This window comes from Lissotriton vulgaris, chromosome 8 (genome assembly GCF_964263255.1).
Source record: "Lissotriton vulgaris chromosome 8, aLisVul1.2, whole genome shotgun sequence".
In the NCBI taxonomy this organism is placed as follows: domain Eukaryota; kingdom Metazoa; phylum Chordata; class Amphibia; order Caudata; family Salamandridae; genus Lissotriton; species Lissotriton vulgaris.
In genome coordinates, this window is record NC_141696.1 from 566,051,199 (window position 1) to 566,073,954 (window position 22,756).

Consider the following 22,756-nt stretch of genomic DNA (forward strand, 5'->3'; position numbering starts at 1 on the left):
AGGCCTGATTGTATCCAAATATGAAAGCACTGACTATTTTAGTGTATGAGAGGGACAGGCTTAAAATAATATTATTCTGAAGAGAGAGAGAGAGAGAGAGAGAGAGAGAGAGATAAACCTTGTTTACAGAGCTGTTCGTGCTAATAAAACCGAGATGTTTCCATTCTATACTCTGTACACAGGAGTGCTGTATTTCACACATAATCATTTTCTGAAAGTTATAAGATAACCTTGCAATGCACAGATTACTTTTTTGAAGAAAATAAGAAAAGCAACATTTGCTTAGCCTTCTGTGTGCCTCTACAACAATTGCCTACTGTAGCTCTAGTAATGGAGACATTGTCTACTGCTACAGAGGGAATGATACAAGAGGCTGCTCACGGAGCAGTCCCTCTTCTCTTTATAGAGAATCACAGGAAAGAAGAGTATAGAGACAGGTGAATATATTCGAGAGGCGACATGCAGACTATGACTGACGAGAAGACTTGAGGTAGGGAAGGCATCCGACTGATGTCTGACAGCTCTGAGTGTAAAGAAGTTAGCAGTCCAGTAGCTGGGTGGGCGGAGTTAGGTGGGCAGAGGGGAAGAGGTGGGGACAGGACAGGAAGGGGTTAGTTAGAGTAGGGACGGGGAACAGGGTAGACGTAAGAATAAAGAGTTGGACAAGTACCTCTGTGTCCGTGTGTTATTGTAGTGAGACACTACAACTGGCGACGAAGGTGGGATACAGAAACAAACCTGCCAGAGTGAGCCCCGTCCCGCAGCGTGGAGCGACTGGAGCTCCGCTGCCACCGCGACCCTGTGGCGCCAAAAGTGAAGCCCACAGAAGTGATCCGGCACCCCTCAGAAGCGGGAGCTGGCCGAGAGACAAGAGAACGGAGAGAAGTGAAAGCGCCGAAGCGCCAGAGGAGGACACGCGAGTCTCACGGGTGTGGAAAAACCCGGCAGAAACACGAGTGAAGGTCGGGAGCCCACTCCGACCTTGCCCAGCGCACCTCTGAGTACTGCGAGGGTGAGAGAAGTGCCCCGCGAACAAGCCACGAAGCGCCCCACCGCCGGCACTGACACCGACGAGAAAAGTAAAGCCTCGCCGCCTGATGAGTGAGGTTCGACATCGGGTCGGCGCGTGAGGTCGGAAGACCACGCTGAGCAGCGGGAGCCCGCCCCAACCTTACCGGAGGAGTTGAAGCACCCAACCGTGAGTCTGACGGCCTGAATGCATGCTTGGAAACGAGAGAGGGAGCCTCGTGTGCTGCGAAAGGGGGCGGCCATCTTGAAGTCAGGCAGCCCTGAAGACAAACCCTGTGCAAATGTGCGGCGGCCATCTTTGAGTCAGGCAAAGGCCAAAAACAAGCGGTAACATTGAAAATAAACAAGCAGTGGCAAGAGAACCCAGAAATGTTGACAAATAAGCATTGGTAACTGGAAACAAACAAACATTGGTAGCTGAAAACAACAAGTCTTGGCAAGCGAACACTGGTAACAGAAACAAAAGCCAGAAACAAGCACTGAAGACCCACAGTCAAGATATCTAACCCTCCCGCGCGAACCGAAGTCAAAGGAGGAACGCATCTACGAGCACCTGAGCCACTAACAGTGACAATCGGAAGCAGCATGGGCCAAAAATGGCAAGACTGGCTAGAGGACTTTGAGGACTACATCGAAGGGTCCAAAATAGAGCCGGACAATGAAAAGATAATAGCCCTCCGCAACCTAGGGGGACGTGAGATAAGTAAAATTGTGCGAGAGATCCCAAATACAGACGCCGACACCTACGTCAAAGTAAAAGATGTGCTAAACAAACGTTTTCTGCACAAGAGAAACGTTGACTACGAACGACACAAGTTCCACCAGCAGCGCCAAGGGAAAGAAGAACCACTGAGCTCCTTCATACATCGACTGCGACGACAATCACAGTACTATGATTTTACAAACTTCTCGCCTGATGCAGCCATTAAATCCCAAATAATCACTGGGTGTCACTCAGAATCTCTGAGGCGACGATTGCTAAGAAAACCGCAAGAACTAGCAGAAATCGAAGAGAACTCCCGGTTGTACGACCAAGCTGAAGAAAACGCGGCAGACATCGAAACCGGACCTAGTACCAGTCACGAACACGCCAACCGTGTCACGGACCGACGTCATGGAAGACAGGAACGGCGTGACAGCGGAAGAAGTCACCCGCGAGACAGGTCACGACGCTCTAGATTCTCGCCCAGACGACGGCCGGACTACAGGAGGAAGGAACCTGAGAGGAGGGATCGACGACCCGAACGCACGAGGCGGTGTTTCAGGTGCGGATACGACTACCCTCACATCGACTCTTGCCCTGCCATGGGCCAACGTTGCAGAAAATGTGGACGGTCCAACCACTTTGAAGCCATGTGTGGGGACTACCACAGAGAAAGACGTAGTGACAATGACAGACGTGATGGCCCGCAGAGGCCCTCGAGATCGGAGACCAAACGTCACCACATCAGAGCGGTGCAAGGAGAGTCCACGAGATCTCCCGCATCATCACATTCCAGTCAAGAATCTCGATGCTCCAGATGGGACCGTCGTTCTCCGTCAAGGGAATCAAGATCGTCTTCGTCCAAGCGGTCTTCATACACCACTGAATACGTCAACATTGCTGATAATGACCAGCTCAAACGATACCCACGTCTCAACATCAAAGTGGGTAACCACGCTGCCAAATTCGTGATGGACAGTGGAGCGTCGCTCAACTACATCTCAGTTGCAGAACACGAACGCATGGACCCAAAACCTCGTTTGCGTTTCGCGCCTGTCCGTGTATACACCTGGATGTCGAGGAAACCGCTCCCATGTCTGGGCAAATTTGACACCACCCTTACGTACGGCGACATCTCCATCCCAGCGGTCATCCACGTCATTAAAGGGCCTGATGCCGACTGTCTCCTGAGCCTTCCCACCGCTGAACGTCTTCGATTGGTGCATGTCCTCTTTAACGTGAATGACAGCTCGGACTGTGCTGGGAAATTTCCATCACTATTCCAGGGCTTGGGAAAACTGAAGGGCCGGCAAATTCATCTGCACATAAATGAGCAAATCAAACCGGTGGCCCAGCATCCGCGACGGGTGCCCTTTCACTTACAATCGGCGGTTGAAAATGAACTGCAGGAACTCTTGGACGCTGACATCATTGAGCGCACTGAGGGCCCCACTCCCTGGGTGTCCCCGGTGGTCATCGTCCCCAAGAAAGGGACCCCCAACAAGGTCCGACTCTGTGTGGACATGCGCCTGCCGAACACGGCCATTGAAAGGGAGAGACACCCCGGCCCACACTTGAGCGACATGATCACAGCGCTCAATGGGGCAAAAGTGTTTTCTAAACTGGACTTGAACAAGGGCTACCATCAGCTCGAGCTGGATGACAGTTCTCGCTCCATCACGACATTCGCCACGCACCTTGGTCTGTTCCGTTACAAACGGCTCAGTTTTGGCGTCTCGTCGGCTGCCGAAATCTTCCAGGAGGCGATACGACTTGTCATCCAACACATACCTAACGCCCTCAATTACAGCGATGATATCTTAGTCTACGGATCTGACACGCGAGAGCACGACATCGCCCTTGATCGCGTCTGCCACGCCCTGATGGAAGCCAACTTAACCCTCAGAGAAAAATGCGAATTTCATCAATCCACCTTGAAATTCTTCGGTCACATCTTCTCGTCGAGTGGCATGAAACCGGACCCTGACAAAATCGCCACGCTCAATAACACCAAGAGTCCGGCTGACGTCAACGACCTACGCTCCTTCCTCTGAATGGCGAGTTACTGCGCCCGCTACATTCGTGATTACACCACAGTAAGTCACCCACTGAGGCTCCTCACGAAAGCTGGCCAGCCATTTGTATGGACCCCGGAGTGTGAGCGTGCTTTCAAGGACATCAAACACGCCGTGGAATCGGCCGATTGCCTCTCCTATTTCAACCCCAGGAGGAAAACGGAAATCACCGTGGACGCAAGCCCCGTGGGCTTGGGAGCCATCCTGGCACAATACGACAATGAGTCAGATCAGAGGCGGATCATCGCCTACGCCAGTCGGAGTCTAACCGACCCCGAAAAAAAGTATTCCCAGCCAGAGAAAGAGAGCCTGGCCGTTGTGTGGGCGTGTGAGCACTTCCACATCTTTGTATACGGGAAACATTTCACGCTCATAACCGATCACCAGGCACTTGTCACGATCTACGGGAACCCCAAATGCAAGATGCCCCCCAGGATCGAAAGATGGGGCTTACGGCTACAAGAATACACTTTCACAATTGTCCACAAACCGGGGAAGGCGGAGAATCCAGCCGACTACATGTCCCGCCACCCCCGAGAATCCTCAGAGACTGAGCCTTCCATCGCGGAGGAGTACATCCACTTCGTGAATGGTCATGCTCGTCCACCGGCTATCCCCATGCACACCATTCGGGAAGCGACCAATCAAGACAACATCTTACAAATAGTACTGAAGAGTATACAATCCAACCGGTGGAGATACCACCCGCAGGAGGAAGAGGAAGACCCTGCCGTCAAGAAAGAACTCCAGGCCTTCCGACATGTCTCTGATGAACTCTCTGTAACTACTGATGGCATCCTTCTGAGAGATCACAGACTAGTCATTCCAGCGACACTGAGGCAAGGAGTAATCGACCTCGCTCACGAAGGCCATCGAGGAGTCGTGTCCACCAAAAGAGCACTGAGAGAGCGTGTCTGGTTTCCCGCCCTCGACCAGATGGTTGAAGACACATTGAAAGATTGCCACCTCTGTCAACTGACCAGCCACAGCAGTCCACCCGCACCTTTACAAATGACCCCATTGCCTGATGGGGTGTGGCAGGAAGTTGCCATGGACTTTTACGGGCCCCTGCAATCAGGGAAATACGTGGTTGTCATCATGGACGAATACTCTAGATTCCCAGTGGCTCAGTTCATATCATCCACCAGTGCCGCCTGCACCCTCAAGGTGCTTGAAGAAGCCTTCGCGACATGGGGCGTCCCCAAGGTCATCAAGATGGACAACGGACCCCCATTCAACAGTCATGAATTCAGCGATTTCGCGAAACAAATGGACTTTCAACACCGCAAAGTCACGCCCCTCTGGCCCCAAGCCAACGGCACTGTAGAGAGATTCATGTCCACCATTAAGAGAACTTTCCAGCAAGCCACTGCCGAAAAGAAAGATCTGAGGTCAGCGTTGAACGAGGTCCTTAGCGCCTACAGAACCACTCCCCACTCCACAACGGGCCAATGCCCTGCCACTCTCATGCTCGGGAGGACAATGAGGAATCGGATCCCAACATGGGACGGAGCACTGAGGATGCCCCTCTCGGACCAACAACATCGAGAGATGGCAGTGACGGATCGGCTTCACAAAGACAAAATGAAAGAGTATGCTGACCGCAAGCGGAGAGCCCGGTCACCCTCTCTGAAGGAAGGCGAGAGAGTCTTTGTCAAGCAGGAACAACGCCAAAAGACTGACTGCCGCTTCAAGGATGAGCCTCTAACAGTTGTCCAACAAAAGGGCACCATGGTGACTGCGGAATCAGAAACCCGGCGAGTCACCCGCAACGCTTCTCACTTCAAGAAGTGTTCTCCTGAAGACCATGAAAGTACAACTTTAACCCCTACGCCTGAGAGCCAGTACAATCCTGAGTCTGTCGCACCAAACACCGAACATTCCTCAGCCGAAGGACTACCGGAAGAGAGCACTGGGCCCACTCCAACGAGACCCAGACGTCATGTGCAGCCTCCCAAGAGACTGATCGAAGAGATGGACTAATCTCTATTTCATTTGTTGCTTTAATAAGAAAGGGGGAGATGTAAAGAAGTTAGCAGTCCAGTAGCTGGGTGGGCGGAGTTAGGTGGGCAGAGGGGAAGAGGTGGGGACAGGTCAGGAAGGGGTTAGTTAGAGTAGGGACGGGGAACAGGGTAGACGTAAGAATAAAGAGTTGGACAAGTACCTCTGTGTCCGTGTGTTATTGTAGTGAGACACTGCACTGAGGATGAGGGGATGGACACATAACTTGGCATATTGACACATTCATGTTAGAACAGTTTTCCAATCTGTATGTTGCGACCAACTGCACATTTTGTTACGTACCTTGAAGTCCAAGCAATAAATAAAGAGGGCAGAGTTTTGTATTTATCTTGTCACATTTGTAGTGCTTCAAAGACAAAGGTCAAATATAAGGCTATAGCTTCTGCCAAAGCACTGCTAATTGTTAGCATGGGGATTGGTGTTTACAAGCTTCTCTCACTTTGAAGTCAGAGGAAGAAAAGTAAAGTGACAGACTGGCTGACAAACAGATTGTGTGCTTGCCTCCACAGACTATGCAGTGCCTCTGCAGTTTCTGCTGCAGTCTCTTGTGCTTTATCAGTCTGTGCTCCAGTAGTCTCCTGAAGTCTTTGTTCCAGGAATCTCTGCTGTTCTCCTGAACTAATAGATGATCTCCAGCAGACTCTGCTATGCTAATGCAGTTTATACACTTTCAGTCCCTCCTGTCTTCTGGGTGTCTATGTTGTGTCCTGTTGTCTCTGCTGTTGGTTAGCTATCTGTGTCATGGGCTAGCAGTATGGTATTTGGGTTTTGCTCTAGCAGACTTTGCGCTGCCTCTGCTTTTACTCAGTTCCTGCATTCTCAAGCGGCACCCCAACAGCATCTGTAATGGAGGCCCTCCGTAAGCAGCCTAACGCAAGTGCTGGCGCCAAATCAGCTCGTGAGCTGTGGTAAAGGGGCTAAGTACCACTCTGTATACTCCTTTTTTCTTTGGTTTCATAAACGTTCTGTCAGACAAGTCACAGGGCCTCCGGAAAATCATATGCATTGTAAGCAAATTATAATTGCTCAGAAAACTTCTTCTTGAACGCATTCAAGTTCACTTCGTCCAAAAACTTCTCGCTGAACACTATCTTCATCGGTTATCCACCTGTCTTTAGTATTTATGGAAGACCTGTTCAATTTTACAAACAGCAAACTGATGATACTAACGATATTCTATAGTTGTATGTTTACAACTAGTACCAGAATAAAACCAATGATAATCATGCTAAACCCCTTTTCAGCTTCTTAAGTGAAAGTAATATTACCCAATTATCCTAAACATCAAAAATAATAAGGGCGCATTAAATGGCATAATTGCCCCATATCCTTAGAACATGGCCAAGATCCTTGTTCTTACAGCCTGGTCAGACCACCAAGTGATTTCATTCTCAATCAAGGTTCCAGTAGTGACATCCATTACCTAAACATGTACCCAAATGCTTCTGGGACAGTTGTAATTAAGGAGTTTCCTGTATCTAGCGTGCCAATATAAACACTCATGTAGGAACAAGGTTACTTAGCTGGAACATCGCCGGGCTAAATAACAAGGCTGATAACATCAACTGGAGGGATTGCCTCAAAGAGTGCGATATTATTGAGCTACAGGAGACCTGGGACACTAAAAATACTTTTCGTCTGGACGGTTACACAGCATTTTGGTCACCAGCAGTTGCTTCCTCAATGGGGAGGGCCAAGGGAGGGTTGTTGACCTTGATCTCTCTCAAAATTGAGGGCACTTACACTAAAGTGGAGGCTGGCACACCTTATTGTTTGGCTGTTCAAATCTTAACCAAGGATGCTGGCACTCGGCGTGTTGTTAATTTTTATAATTCTTTTGGCAAAGCTTTTTACAATGAACATTTAGTTAGTCTATATGATTTCTTGGAAATATATAGTAAAAAAATTGTAAATACTATTTGATTTTTGTGCTGGGTGATTTTAACCTTCACTGTTGTAAAGGAAATTGTTATGTTTGGGATAATTTAGGGCCAACTGACCAAGAGAACATACATTTTGAGCACTCACCACAGGGATCTTATCTGGAGGAATTGGTGGCAGAAAATGATTTGACATACCCAAAGCATACTGAAGGGGATATTCCCACCTTTAGGGCAAAGGCCCCGGGTCAACTATAGATTATATCTTTTTGAGCACAGTAATGACCGACAGAGTAAGTGGGTACAGTGTCTCCTGGTCCACCTTTAGTGACCATAACCCCATTACCCTAACCATGGTAGACGATCTAAAGAAAAAGGAGAAATCCAACAGGACAGTGGGCAATCTAGACATACGGCCCACTGACAAAGCTCGTTGACTAAAATGGTGTTGTGTGGTCGCTCATGAGTTTCATGACAACCTAGTAGCCAATGTTGGTCGTGAAATGTCCATCTGTTTGACAGAGGGAAAGTTGGATGAGGAGGTCCTGGTGGCGTATTCTAAAACCTGCACCCAAATTGACAGGGATCTCAAACTGTCATGTAAAGGCCATGAAAGGGTAGGGGAGAGATGGTTTGACCACAACTGTTCCGTAGCCCATCGGAAGTTGTTGATAGCATTGAAATCCACCCCCCGGATAAATCAGTTATAGCCAGTTTAAGGTAAACATACAAAGTGGCCTTAAAGAACCGGAAGAAGGAACTTAGGGAGGATGCCTGGAATGAACTTTTATCTATTGATGTTATTAAAAATAGCGCTGAATTCTGGGCGGTGGTCAATAGGCCCTTTTTTCAAGACTCAGGAACAGGTCTGGCACAATCATTTTAAACAAGTCTATGATGGGGAAGATTACTGTGCTAACCCGGCCTTCATTACTGAAGAATATACCCTATTCTTTACTGAGCCAGAGGTAGCCAAGCCAATAATGTTAATGACGAGCAACAAGGCCCCTGGACCGGACAGAGGGCCGGAAGACCTTTTTAAGGCTGCATCAAGACATGGTCAAAGATACTGTATAATGTCTTTGTCAATGCTTGTCATCTGGGTCTGCCTAACACATGGGCAAAATCCGTCATAGTTCCCATCTTTAAAATAGGTAATAGAGGGGATCCTAGTTGCTACCGTTCGATATCTCGCATCGATTCCTCGGTTAAGGTATTAGGAAGGGTGGTGTTAAGCCAACCAACTGGCTGGTTGGAGGAGACAGGAACACTCTCAGTCCTGCAGTATGGCCTTAGAAAAGGCATGGGCACAACAGACCAATGTTTAAACTTGCAAATATTGATTGGGAAATACACAGTTGCTAAGAAGGGAGCACGTTTCCTAGCTTTCATGGACCTGTCATCGGCCTTTGACCAAGTGAACAGGTCCAAGCGTGAACAGATCCAAACTGTGGACCATACTCCTGGCCTTAGGAGTGGATAAAAACATTGTCCACTTCCTAGCAGATTTACATAGGGATCTATCGACCACTGTTAGGTATGACCAGATAGGTAACTGTACCGATGGAATTCCTGTTGTAAATGGCGTCAGGCAGGGGTGTGTCCTGGCGCCTTTGCTTTTTACACTTTATATTAACAATTTGGATTCCACTCTACATGCCTTATGTAAAGACATTCCCTGTGCTGGCAAACGAATGATCCCGGCACTCCTTTACACCGATGATGCCGCTCTTCTAGCCAGAACTGCGGTAGGACTTCAATTACTTTTAAACTCCTTGCGGCTTTTATGAGATCATTGGACCTTAGTGTAAATTTCTCCAAATCTCATGTAATGGCGATTGGTCAGAAAACAACCAGGGTTAAAACTCTTCATTGCGAGGGGAACACACTAACAAGGGTATCAACCTTACCATATTTAGGAGTCCTATTTGATGATCAGGGTTCTTGGGGCACCCAAATTTTAGCAAAGAAACTGTACTGACTAGAGCAACAGCGGCTGTCCTAGGTTTTGCTCGCAAACTAGGAGCCAGACCCATGAAGGTCCTTTTTCAGATATACAGAGCTAAATGTGTATCTCTTGCAATGTACAGGGCTGACTTGTGGGGCATTAGGAATGTGAAGGCCATTCAGATGGTCGAAGATAAGCTCCTTAGAAAAATCCAATCTGTCCCGCAATCAACATCCAGTTACATTGTCCACCAGTAATGTGGAATAGGCTTTGTAGAAGATTCTATTGCTGTGGCACCCCTGTTAAAATGGATAGCGACCTGGCTGAACCCTGAATTAGTGCTAATTCATGAAATTTTGAAAGATTGTATGGCACTCGATCATGGGCGTTGTATCCCCTGGCTTAAATACGTCTATAATCTATCTGTGAAGCTGGGCAGACCTGAAATATACAACTCACCAGAAAGGTTGTTGAGGGGAGACGTAAAATGGACCAAAGAAACATATCTGCGAATAGCCATTATGGCTAGAGAAGAGAGGGAACTGGAAAAGCCAACAGTAAGGGCTCATCAACTGCGAAAGACTACCCTGTCCTTAGAACCATATTTGGATATTGTCACAAACCCCAATCATCGATTCTTATTGACTAGATTTAGATTAGATCAATTTCATTTTCTCCTTGGTGACACGCCAGGATGAAAGAGGGTTGATGATCTTGGGGTTTGCACTTGTGATAATTTTTCCGGCCTGGACATTATGCACTTTATGTTCTTCTGCAAGCACCTTACTGGTATTCGGAAGTGTTTTATCCTTCCAATTTTATCAAACAAGGGCTTTGGGCAAGTCAAGCCAGCTCTACTCTACCTGCAGCTATTGTCAAATGTATGGGACATTTTTAATATTGCCAACTTTTATCAGCGGCTGTAAGAACCTTAAGGAAAACAAGTTAAGCTCAAATTGTATATATATTAATTAATTGTTGTGTCCTGATGTAATTCACCCAAACTACTTTTTCGACTGTTTTATGTATGTAAATATCTGCACATTTTTTTAAAGTCTATTTATATGTAATCCATGGTTTTTAAATTCTTCTGACATTGTATGTCTTTTAGTATGCTTTTATTGTTTGCACATAAACCGAATAAAGTAATTTTGACTGGCTTCTGGGCCACAAATACAAGAAATGTATCACTCAAATATCTTCAATTCTAAATCTGAACATCCTTGCAAATGGTAACTGCCACAATCTTAAAAGAGGACCATTGCAACACCCCACCATCATACATGAACTGCACCACCACCACCCTCAGAAAGACAGCATAGAAAGCAAGAGCTCCAGTATGATGGCTTTACCACACTCTAAACCAAGAGACGTAATGTATCCTCCCTGGAATGCTAGTTGTGAGAAGTTAGCCTGGCATATGATGTCCACTAGTTCTAGTGGGCACCTTGCACCAGTCTAATCGACCCATATTGATGGGGGTTGTAAAGTCAACTGTAGTGTAGTTCCTATTTTCCCAATAGGCTCAGCGCATTGGAACAACATAAACAGCAGTGCAGACGTAGGACTGAGGTCATCTAGGTCTCTACTGACTATGTTAAACTTAATTTAGGTTTGCACCAGCTAGCTCAGAGGTCACTGGAAACTTTCTCGAATGACGAGGGATGGATAACCTTCCCTGGCTCAGACAAGAAGGGATTCAGTTTCCGACAACCGCATAAACATGACAACTTTGCTCCCTCAGAATAAGAGTATATCTCTAGAGTTGTGTGAAAACAATAGACTGATATTTCACTCAGTCATCAGTGCATACTTAGTTTCATCAGAATGCAGAGAAATGGAGAGACGGGCGTTTTCAATAAAAAGGTGTTATTTATTGAGCAGTCTTCCTTCTCATGCAAGAGAAATGAATTGCCACAATTGCAATACTTAAAGTAAAGTAAAATGCGTACAGTAAAAGTAGTATTATGACATAATACAGTAAAAGCATTGATACGGTTTCTTAGCCATATGATACTTTAAAATGGATAAAATATATACATACATATATACATTGGCTAAAAGGCTCAACTGGTGCTTCTAACTAAGCCTACCCCGGTGTACCTGACCTAAGCCTAATACGTGGGAAGGGACAAGGAAGTAGCAGTGTTAAGTTAAGTTGGTTATGATAACTTTGCCAAGAATCTGCATCAAGAATTCTCTTAAGGGTTTAGTCAGCTCCGTACCTTGGTAATAGAATGTGGGGGGTCTTATATCGCTTTCCTCAGGACTCGATATCCCAGCAACCTGCAAGGGTAGGCTGGAAACACCGGAGCTGGATTTTCTCGGCTGGAGAAAAAGACAGCGTCTCTCTCAGAGCGTCAAACAGGAGAGGCGGCTTCCGCGGGCACTCGCATCAGCTGGGCTCTCGGGCAAGTAGATGGCCGCTCTGCTCCAAACCGCCGTGTGTTTGCTTAAGGCAACTGTTGGTATTTTATACCTGAAAGGTGCCGGGTTTGACGTAAGGTTGGACATAAGACGTCACCAAGAACTAACAGTTCTTGCAGGACTTCTTGTTCAAATCAAAACAAAATCAGGGGAGTTTTCCCGGGCTGCTGGAGGCTTGGTTTGTTTAAAGAACGCATTGTGCTTTCTAGGAGTCGATGGGAGTAGCCATGCCGTGCTTTGAATTGCATGGGCTATTACTGAATATGAATCTGATTCTTATGCCTTGGTCAGGACACTATTGATTATAACCTCACAATGGCATAAATCGGGAATATGAATATCGAATTAGGGTCCTAGATAAGAACACAACACAACCTTATAGAAAGCTATCCTAGTGGTAGCATGGACCAGCAGTCATCAGGCTAAGACTTCAGAAAGCGTATTAAGCAAGCTGTTTTAACAATTATAATACCTTGAGTACCAAATGAAAGGACACCACACAAGGTATATTTTAAATATATATGTATTTATTCTAAACACAACCCCTCTGCACTCTTTATGATTGCCACAATTGCAATACTTAAAGTAAAGTAAAGTGCGTACAGTAAAAGTAGTATTATGAAATAATACTGTAAAAGCATTGATACGGTTTCTTAGCCATATGATACTTTAAAATGGATAAAATATATACATACATATATACATTGGCTAAAAGGCTCAATTTGTGCTTCTAACTAAGCCTACCCCGGTGTACCTGACCTAAGCCTAATACGTGGGAAGGGACAAGGAAGTAGCAGTGTTAAGTTAAGTTAGTTAAGATAATTTTGCCAAGAATCTGCATCAAGAATTCTCTTAAGGGTTTAGGCAGCTCCGTACCTTGGTAATAGAATGTGGGAGGTCTGGTATCTCTTTCCTCAGGACTCGATATCCCAGCAACCTGCAAGGGTAGGCTGGAAACACCGGAGCTGGATTTTCTCGGCCGGAGAAAAAGACAGCGTCTCTCTTAGTGCGTCAAACAGGAGGGGCGGCTTCCGCGGGTCTCTCGGGCAAGTAGATGGCTGCTCTGCTCCAAACCACTGTGTGTTTGCTTTAGGCAACTCTTGGTATTTTATACCTGAAAGGTGCCGGGTTTGACGTAAGGTTGGACATAAGACGTCACCAAGAACTAACAGTTCTTGCAGGACTTCAGGAGTTCTTGTTCAAATCAAAACAAAAGCAGGGGGGTTTTCCCGGGCTGCTGGATGCTTGGTTTTGTTTAAAGAACGCGTTGTGCTTTCTAGGAGTCGATGGGAGTAGCCATGCTGTGCTTTGAATTGCATGGGCTATTACTGAATATGAATCTGATTCTTATGCCTTTGTCAGGACACTATTGATTATAACGTCACAAGAGCATAAATCGGGAATATCGAATTAGGGTCCTAGATAAGAACACAACACAACCTTATAGAAAGCTATCCTAGTGGTAGCATGGACCAGCAGTCATCAGGCTAAGACTTCAGAAAGCGTATTAAGCAAGCTGTTTTAACAATTATAATACCTTGAGTACCAAATGAAAGGACACCACACAAGGTATATTTTAAATATATATGTATTTATTCTAAACACAACCCCTCTGCACTCTTTATGATTGCCACAATTGCAATACTTAAAGTAAAGTAAAGTGCGTACAGTAAAAGTAGTATTATGAAATAATACTGTAAAAGCATTGATACGGTTTCTTAGCCATATGATACTTTAAAATGGATAAAATATATACATACATATATACATTGGCTAAAAGGTTCACTCAGTCATCAGTGCATACTTAGTTTCATCAGAATGCAGAGAAATGGAGAGACGGGCGTTTTCAATAAAAAGGTGTTATTTATTGAGCAGTCTTTCTTCTCATGCAAGAGAAATGAATTGCCACAGTTGCAATACTTAAAGTAAAGTGCGTACAGTAAAAGTAGTATTATGAAATAATACTGTAAAAGCATTGATACGGTTTCTTAGCCATATGATACTTTAAAATGGATAAAATATATACATACATATATACATTGGCTAAAAGGCTCAATTTTTGCTTCTAACTAAGCCTACCCCGGTGTACCTGACCTAAGCCTAATACGTGGGAAGGGACAAGGAAGTAGCAGTGTTAAGTTAAGTTAGTTAAGATAATTTTGCCAAGAATCTGCATCAAGAATTCTCTTAAGGGTTTAGGCAGCTCCGTACCTTGGTAATAGAATGTGGGAGGTCTGGTATCTCTTTCCTCAGGACTCGATATCCCAGCAACCTGCAAGGGTAGGCTGGAAACACCGGAGCTGGATTTTCTCGGCCGGAGAAAAAGACAGCGTCTCTCTCAGTGCGTCAAACAGGAGGGGCGGCTTCCGCGGGTCTCTCGGGCAAGTAGATGGCTGCTCTGCTCCAAACCACTGTGTGTTTGCTTTAGGCAACTCTTGGTATTTTATACCTGAAAGGTGCCGGGTTTGACGTAAGGTTGGACATAAGACGTCACCAAGAACTAACAGTTCTTGCAGGACTTCAGGAGTTCTTGTTCAAATCAAAACAAAAGCAGGGGGGTTTTCCCGGGCTGCTGGAGGCTTGGTTTTGTTTAAAGAACGCGTTGTGCTTTCTAGGAGTCGATGGGAGTAGCCATGCTGTGCTTTGAATTGCATGGGCTATTACTGAATATGAATCTGATTCTTATGCCTTTGTCAGGACACTATTGATTATAACGTCACAAGAGCATAAATCGGGAATATCGAATTAGGGTCCTAGATAAGAACACAACACCCACTCCACGAATTGATGTCCATCATTACTAAACTAAGCAATATTAAACATTCAAAGGTGCATGTGTTTTTTTTTCGACCCACCCCAAAACACATATCGCATTTGAAATGGTATACGGGGTACAAGCTAAACTCCAGTACCCCACTTTGGCTGGCCGCGGGGTGCCTTGCTAACAACCCATTGGCGACGCTATGGGGAAGGGAGATAAGAACCAACCGAAACTGTCGTTCGATCAGCGGAGACTGAGGGGTGCGGAAGGGGCGCCTCCGGAGACCTCAACGCAGCCTGCGACTGCTGACAGCTCGCTGTGTGCGGACATCCGCGAAATGCTTTGCACCATGGAAAAGGGCTTGCAGGACAGTATGACGGCGATTGGCACGAAAATTGACGCTCTGTCCTTCAGGATGGACCGCATGTCTGAAAGGGTGGACAAACATGCTGAGAGGCTGGATATGGCGGAGCGGCGGCTGACAGAAGCGGAGGAGGCCCAAACGGAATGGGATAAAGATCGAAAGCAGTTCAGTGGCCTCCTCCAGGTCATACATGACAAGACGGAGGACCTGGAAGCACGCTCACGGCGCTCCAACGTCCGCATCACGGGAGTGGCGGAGTCTACCAATACTGGCAAGATGGAGCTGTTTGTGGAGAAGTTACTCCGTACACTGCTAGGGGAGGACGTCTTCTCCCCTATGTTCATCGTCGAGAGGGCTCATCGCACCCTGGGACCGAAGCCGCAACCTGGCCTGCCACCGCGGCCGATCATTGCAAAACTCTTGAACTATAGGGACCGTGACTTGGCACTGCGGCTGGCAAGGGAGAAAGGGAATCTACAGTTTGAGGGCATGAACATCTCCCTCTACCCTGATTTCACAGCGAGAGTACAGGAGGAAAGAAAGCACTTTGCCCCGTATAAAAAGCAGATGAGAGACATGAGGCTGGACTACGCCATGCTGTACCCAGCGAAACTCAGAATCAACAAGCAGGGGCACTCGCATTTTTTTACGGACCCGGCAGACCTGAAAAAATCACTAAAGGAGTGGGCCAAGGAACAACGCAACAGCCCGAGGGGTCAGCGTGAGGACGAGGAGGAGGCCGCCTCTATGGACGGCCGGGGGTGATCCACCCTGCGACCCTATACTCGGCTTGGCTGGGTCTCAAGTGCACGTCTTTTTTACAACTACAGGTCCTATGAACCTACTTTTTTGACTTTGTGGGGTGTGGTTTTGCTGCCTGTGACATGCTGCGAGGATGTGATGTTAAAATAGTTTACTGCTTGGTATTCGTATTGGGGGGAGCTCTCCTCCGACTGGGGGGCTTGTTATTTTGTCAATTCGCTTTTGCTGGGGCTGGGGGTGGGTGCCAAACGACACTGGGAGGTAGGGCGGGGGAGCCACTGAGGTATCTGGTTCTTGCTTGATTGTATTGCTGTCTGGCTGGGAACCTCTGCCCCTGCGCTTTCGGCTCTTGGCTCTCTAGAGGGTCTTTGGGTTTGTAGTGTGTTGCATTGGGCAGGGTTCAGGGTGGGTGGTGACGTGCTCTGTCTGACCGGGTTGGGGTTGGTCGGCTGTGGGTGGGTAGACGTTTGTCCTATTCTTCTATCGTTGTTCATGCTGTGTGGGATGTTCAGGGACTGTTGGGGGGGGTCTGATTGAGCCAGCTACTGGATTGTGTCTACTGTACCATCTGTTCTACTCTGATATGCTCTCTGTACTACAATGGCGAATGTTGAGTCCCTAGGGCCGGAGAGCGGCCCCGGCTCTCTTCGACTGCTATCATGGAATGTGAGGGGGCTCAACGATTTTCGTAAACTTAGAAAGGTCCTAGCCTACTTGCAGCGACACCAGATTGATCTTGCCCTGCTGCAAGAGACACACCTGCCTTTGTCCAGTCCTATGTTGCAGACGAGGGGTCTCGGGAACGCTTGTGTTGCTGCAGGGTTCACCACGCATGCAAGAGGGGTGATCACTTGGGCTAATCCCAAATCTCAGTTGTCGCTACAGCAGGTAGCTGTGGACCCGGAGGGTCGGTATGCGATTGCTCGATGTGTGGGGAAAGGACACGATTTGTTGCTTGTGAATGTGTATGGCCCCAATTATGACACTCCTGCTTTCTATGCCTCACTAGCGGACAACTGTAGACAATATGTGGGCTCTGGGATGCTGTGGGGGGGGGGGGGACTTCAATTTTGTATTGAACCCAGAATTGGACAGGTCGGCTGGTTCCCCTAGGACCCCGGCGGCCTCGGCACTGCTCCTGCTAACGGAACTAGTGAAACTTGACCTGCTTGATGTGTGGTGCCATAGGCACCCGGGGAAGGGCGGGTTCACCCATTACTCAGCCTACCATAATCTCCATACGAGGATTGATTATTGGTTCATCTCCCGGTCCCTTCTTGATTCGGTGAAGGGGTGCGCAGTGTTGCCTCGCACGCTATCTGATCATTCGCCACTACTTTTGCTACTGGTTGCCCCAGCTAGGAGGATTCCCCCGTTTACCTGGAGGTTCCCCCCATATTCACTCCTAGACGAAGCCTTCAGAGGGGAACTGGCTGAGGACATAGATGTGTATTTTTCGACTAATGTGGGGTCGGTGGATAGTGTCCAGGTGCTCTGGGATGCATTTAAGGTGTATATCAGGGGGATGACGATGGCTAAACACTCAGGGGTGCTTAAGGCTATCAGGCAACGGTTGAAATTGCTGGAAACACAGCTGACTGATCTGGAACGGCAGGCGGGAGGTACGGGTTCTGCTGACATCACTGACAAGCTTAAGCCCCTGTTAGAGGAATTTCATGAAGAGGCGGACAGGGAGATAAAACACATGGGTAAATATGCCACAGCGCGCGCGTATGGGGAGCGAGACCGCCCTGGCTCCCTTCTTGCCAAACTGATGCGCAACAGCAGGCCGCCCTTAGTGATCGAGGAGTTGGTAACGGCTACTGGTGAGGTGGTGACGGGGGAGCAGGACATCCTGTCGGAATTCCATACTTATTATACGGCACTGTACTCGTCGAAGTCGGGCCACCTTGAGGAGGAAATCGACGACTACTTGAGTTACATACAGATGCCCTTCTTGGCCAACTGGCAAAGAGAGTTTCTGATGGCCCCATTCCAGAAACAGGAAATAACGGAGGCGCTAGAGGGAATGAGGTCGGGTAGCGCTCCTGGGTCGGATGGCCTCACGGTGGCCTTTTACAAAGCCTTTCAGGATAAGCTGGTCCCATACCTGATGCTTCTTTTTGACAATGTTTGTCAACAAGGCAGCATGACGAAATCTATGAGGGAGGCGCTGCTCATAACCATCCCAAAGCCGGGCAAACCCCCAAATGAATGTGGCTCTTACAGGCGCTTTCGCTGATTAACGTGGATGCGAAGCTGTATGCGAAGGTTCTGGCGACACGTTTAGCTCTTCTGGTCCCGGACCTGGTTGCCCCGGGGCAGGCTGGGTTTGTCCCTGCGCGTAACCTGACCTATAACATCCGCACGGTGTTGGGCACTATTCAGCATGTCCGGCAAGAGAATAAGGCTGTTGCCATTTTCCTAGACATGGAAAAGGCCTTTGACTCGGTAGAATGGTCATTCATGCTTAGAGTCCTTCGTAAGTATGGGCTCGGAGAACCCTTTCTTCAGATGCTAGGAGCCCTGTACTACAAACCCACTGCGCGGCTAAAGATAGGGAACTTGGTCACTGCCCCGATCGAGATCAGCAGGGGCACTCGGCAGGGCTGCCCCCTCTCCCCACTGTTGTATGCTCTGGTGGCGGAGCCCCTGGCCTGCGCTATAAGAGAATATCACAGGTTCGAGGGGATCAACTTCCCTTCTTACCAGATTGGTATCTCGACCTATGCAGACGACACTCTGCTGTATGTCCGTGACCCGGAGGCGAACCTCTCAGCGGTCTTGCGGGAAGTGGTGAGGTTCGGGGCCTTATCGGGCCTTCGGGTCAATTGGAATAAGTCAGTGGCGTTGCCTTGGACTCCGGTAACTCTCCCATTCGACTCGGAGTACCCATTGCAATGGACCACGGACTCCATATGTTATTTGGGGATCCGCATTCACACTGACCCTGAGATCCTGATACGCGAGAACTACGGGGTCGCCTATTCCAAACTGGTGGATGATGTTGAGGTGTGGTGCAGGCTCCCGCTGTCCCTGATGGGTAGGATAGCGCTTATGAAAATGGTGGTGCTCCCCAGATTCCTCTTTCTCTTCACAAACATACCTGTAGTCCTCTCTAAAGCCTTCTTTCGGCAGCTTACCCAAACGCTTATTAGACTTGCGTGGGGGGGCAAACTGCCAAGGGTTCAATGGCAAACGCTCCTTCTTCCCTATGAGCGCGGGGGTCTGGGGGCTCCGGACCTGGAACGGTACTATAGGATTGCGCAGGGGGCACATTTCCACACATGGATCCACGGGGACCCTGGCATCCCACATGTGAAACTGGAACGCCTCTTTGCAGACCCTGCACCTCTCCCGGCCACGATATGCTATCCGGCCGATCGAAGGGTCGGTAACTTGGATTCCATTGCTGCCACAAACCACGCATGGCATGCAATGGTCCGCTCCCGTGAGAGTGCGCTGTTGTACTCTCCTCTACTGCGAGTGGAGTGGGCAGTGTGGTTGGCCCCGCTAACGGAGAAGGGCGTCCTGAAGGCGCTGCGGGAGTTGGGCATCGAAAAGATGGGGGACCTCTTTTTAAATGGCACAATGAAGACGTCGCAGCAGGCTCTCCAGTCCTACCCTGGGGCGACACTATTGCATAGCTTCCAATACCACAGGGTTCGTAGAGCGGCGCTGGTATTACTGGGCCCGGATTTGACAGAGCCACAGGAAGTACCTGAGCTCACGTATGTAATTAAAACCCCCTCTTCCCGTAAATTGGTAACTACTCTTAAGAAACTTGGTGATGGGCACCGGCAGTGCCCCCCCTCCAGGGCTAGATTGGCCTGGCAGAGCGACCTTCAGTCTCCGATCTCGGACGAGATGTGGCTCTATTGCTGCGCGAACACTAGGAAAATTTCACTTAATAGTAGGCACCGCCTAATTCACTTTAAGTACCTGCAGCGGGTATATTATACGCCGGACAGGCTATACAGGTACGGGCTGCGGGAGTCGGCGGAGTGCGAACGTTGCCATTTCCCTACAGCAGATTTTCTACATATGTCCTGGACTTGCCCTAGTATTCATAAGTTTTGGAGAGAGGTCTTCACGGAACTTAGCTCTATCCTGGGTGTGGAGATTCTGCCCTGTCCGGCGCTGGCGTTGCTGGGCTTCTCTAAACCGTTGCCGGTGGCATTGAGGCGACTTGCTGACATGGCGTTGCTGACGGCCAAGCGCCTGGTTGCGTTGTGCTGGATGAGGGGGCCGGTTCCTACTAAGAAGCGCTGGGAGGCGGATTTGCTGTACTGTTGCACGCAATCGGAGGTGTATAGTGAACTGCTTCCCCCAAAAAGTCGCCCTAAGAACTTCTGGGGGTTATATAAGGAATTCCAGAGCGCTCGAGGGGACAGCGAGTCAGATCCTGAGGGGAAGGAGTTGGATGAACTGCAGGAGGGTGGGGTGGCGATGGTTGAACTTGATGAGAATTGTGATTGAGTGTTTCCATGTTGAAGGTGGGTGGGGGATCCCGCCCGAGTCTCGCCTGTGCAGTGTACTGTGTGAATACCTACGGCAGCTGTACTGGGTGGTGATTTGCATAGTCCTTCTCAAAATTTGCTCCGTTCCGTTGGGCCCTTGGGTTCGTTGCTATGGGTCCTACGTTCGACTATAGACGTGGTAGTTAGTGCAGGTGGGCGGGTGGACACGGGTATAGGTAGGCTGGCTAGTTTGTGGGGTGGGGGTTTGTTTTTGGATTAGTATTGTAGTTTACTGCACCTTTTTATTTCTCCCTCCCAGGAGAATTTATCCTCATGTCTTTGAGAGGTGGCTTAATGCATGTGAACTGACTGCATTACCTTTGCACACCGAACTGTGATATGGAGTGTCGCCACCAATGCTGTTGGTTTTGTTTTTTGAGGTCAGTCATCAGCTGCTTTCACAATTCGATATTGTCTCTCTTTTCTTTACTTCCTTCCAGTGCGCCGCCAGGCCTCCGGGATGTTGGCGTCACGGCTGTGTATGTGGCCTCTGCTCAGGGATTTGGGTGTGAACTACTGTTGCCGCCGGCCTCCTGGTTGTAGGCGATAAGGGCTGTGTGCAAATTTCAAAGGTGTAATAAAGTACAAATTTAATTTAAAAAAAAAAAAATTAAACTGGAAAGTTGTTATTGGAATCGTAATCGTTCCATGTATTATCCATTCAATGACAGGTCTTTCTGACATTGTCAATGGTAATCTCTCGAGTTTTTCAATGCTCAGGATTGTATAATCTGCTCCTTTTTGTGCCAAACTGATTTGTTTATCAGTAAGGTTAAAGTTATCAAATAATGACGTTGTGTTGATTAAACGCCATGGTACGTAGACTGAACGCAGATTTTGCATCGAAGCTGTACAATAGAACGTAATTGAGACTGACCATGCTGTAGCATTAGTAAATCCTGATCTATTATGTCAAAGGCAGATGATACAATACTGTCCAGTGAATATATTCTGGAAGACAGAGTCGTTAACCCATTGTCCACAACAGAAAGTGATTTTTCCAAATTAATATGATCAATTTCTCGTATTTTCTCAGCAGTTTTAATTTGCATTACTTTCCATGCTTCGTTGTATGAAGCATATATACCGGCCGCTATGAAACATTTTTGACGCTGTTTGCGTGGTCCCATTATGAAATCACGCAAGTCAGCACCGTCTTTAAGTAAAGTCAAGTGTTGCTTAATTTCAGCCAGTGTGGGTTTCTGTAGCCACTCAAGGCATAGTTTCCCTACACTGTATGTTGTAACTATCCATGGATATGGTCTCTGGGAATATCTAGGGTCTGATATGGCCATTTTGAACCCCTGTGTTTTATTGAGGAATCTATCTTGACAGTTATTCATGTCTGTTGGGCAGATCAACCACTTTTTCCAATCAGTATGTGTTCTGTTTTGGTATAAAATATTTGAAACGTCTATCTCCACATCAGTAGTACTATCACTATCAGGCATGGGTTTTGGAATAGACGGTGTGTTCATGTCTTTTATCTTAGCAAGGCCAAGACAAGTAGTTTGTTGAATTGTGTCATTCAAGAAAATAATTTGTTCTGGGATCATGCAGGCCCTAAAAAGTGCTTCTAGGCCTTGTACTTGCCAATCTTTGGAACCCCAGATTGTGTTGCAATGGTGTTTTTCCAAATATCGAAACCTAATGTACACATTTTGTCATAAAAATTTTCTGAATAAATCAATTTAGTATTTGTCAACATTTTTTCATTCCTGTTCTATAGGACATATTAAAATAAAACGTTCTTGGTTCACTGTTATTAAGTCCTGATAAGTATTAGAATTTATCAGAAAACTTTTTGAACTGCCTTTTGGTGGTGTCGGACAGTGTTCCCACTGGTTAAAAGAAAAAACATTTCTAGGTTGAGCACTTTTATGCAAATAGTGATCACCATAATGGTTGTAGCAGTAAAGCTCCTCATAATTAGACAAACCCTGCAAGTAATCTTGTTCTGTAAATTTTGCTGACATTACTAAATCTGACATCATATTATTAATGTTTTCAAAGTCCCAGTTATCAGAGAAGGTACTAGGTGTTACAAAGTCACTTAATGAAATCTTGAGCTGGTGGGGATACTTTAAAAGCTCGACAGGGCCCAAAATGTCATAATCAGTTCTGTCCCATGCTACCCCACCGGGTTTTGGAATGGCTGTGATGTTTACTGATGACAGTTCTCTTTTCTCGATGTGAGAAGATGTGTGTGGCTTTAAGACCAAGTTGATGTTCTGACTTGCTGTGTCCATTGTACTATATTTTCCT

General features: G+C 47.4%; 1 protein-coding gene across 1 annotated transcript in view; it reads right to left on the bottom strand.

Moving 5' to 3' along the window:
* Nucleotides 1-22,756, bottom strand: part of UBAC2 (UBA domain containing 2) — an 873,507-nt gene that overhangs the window by 817,991 nt on the left and 32,760 nt on the right. The gene's annotated exons all lie outside the window — the stretch shown is intronic.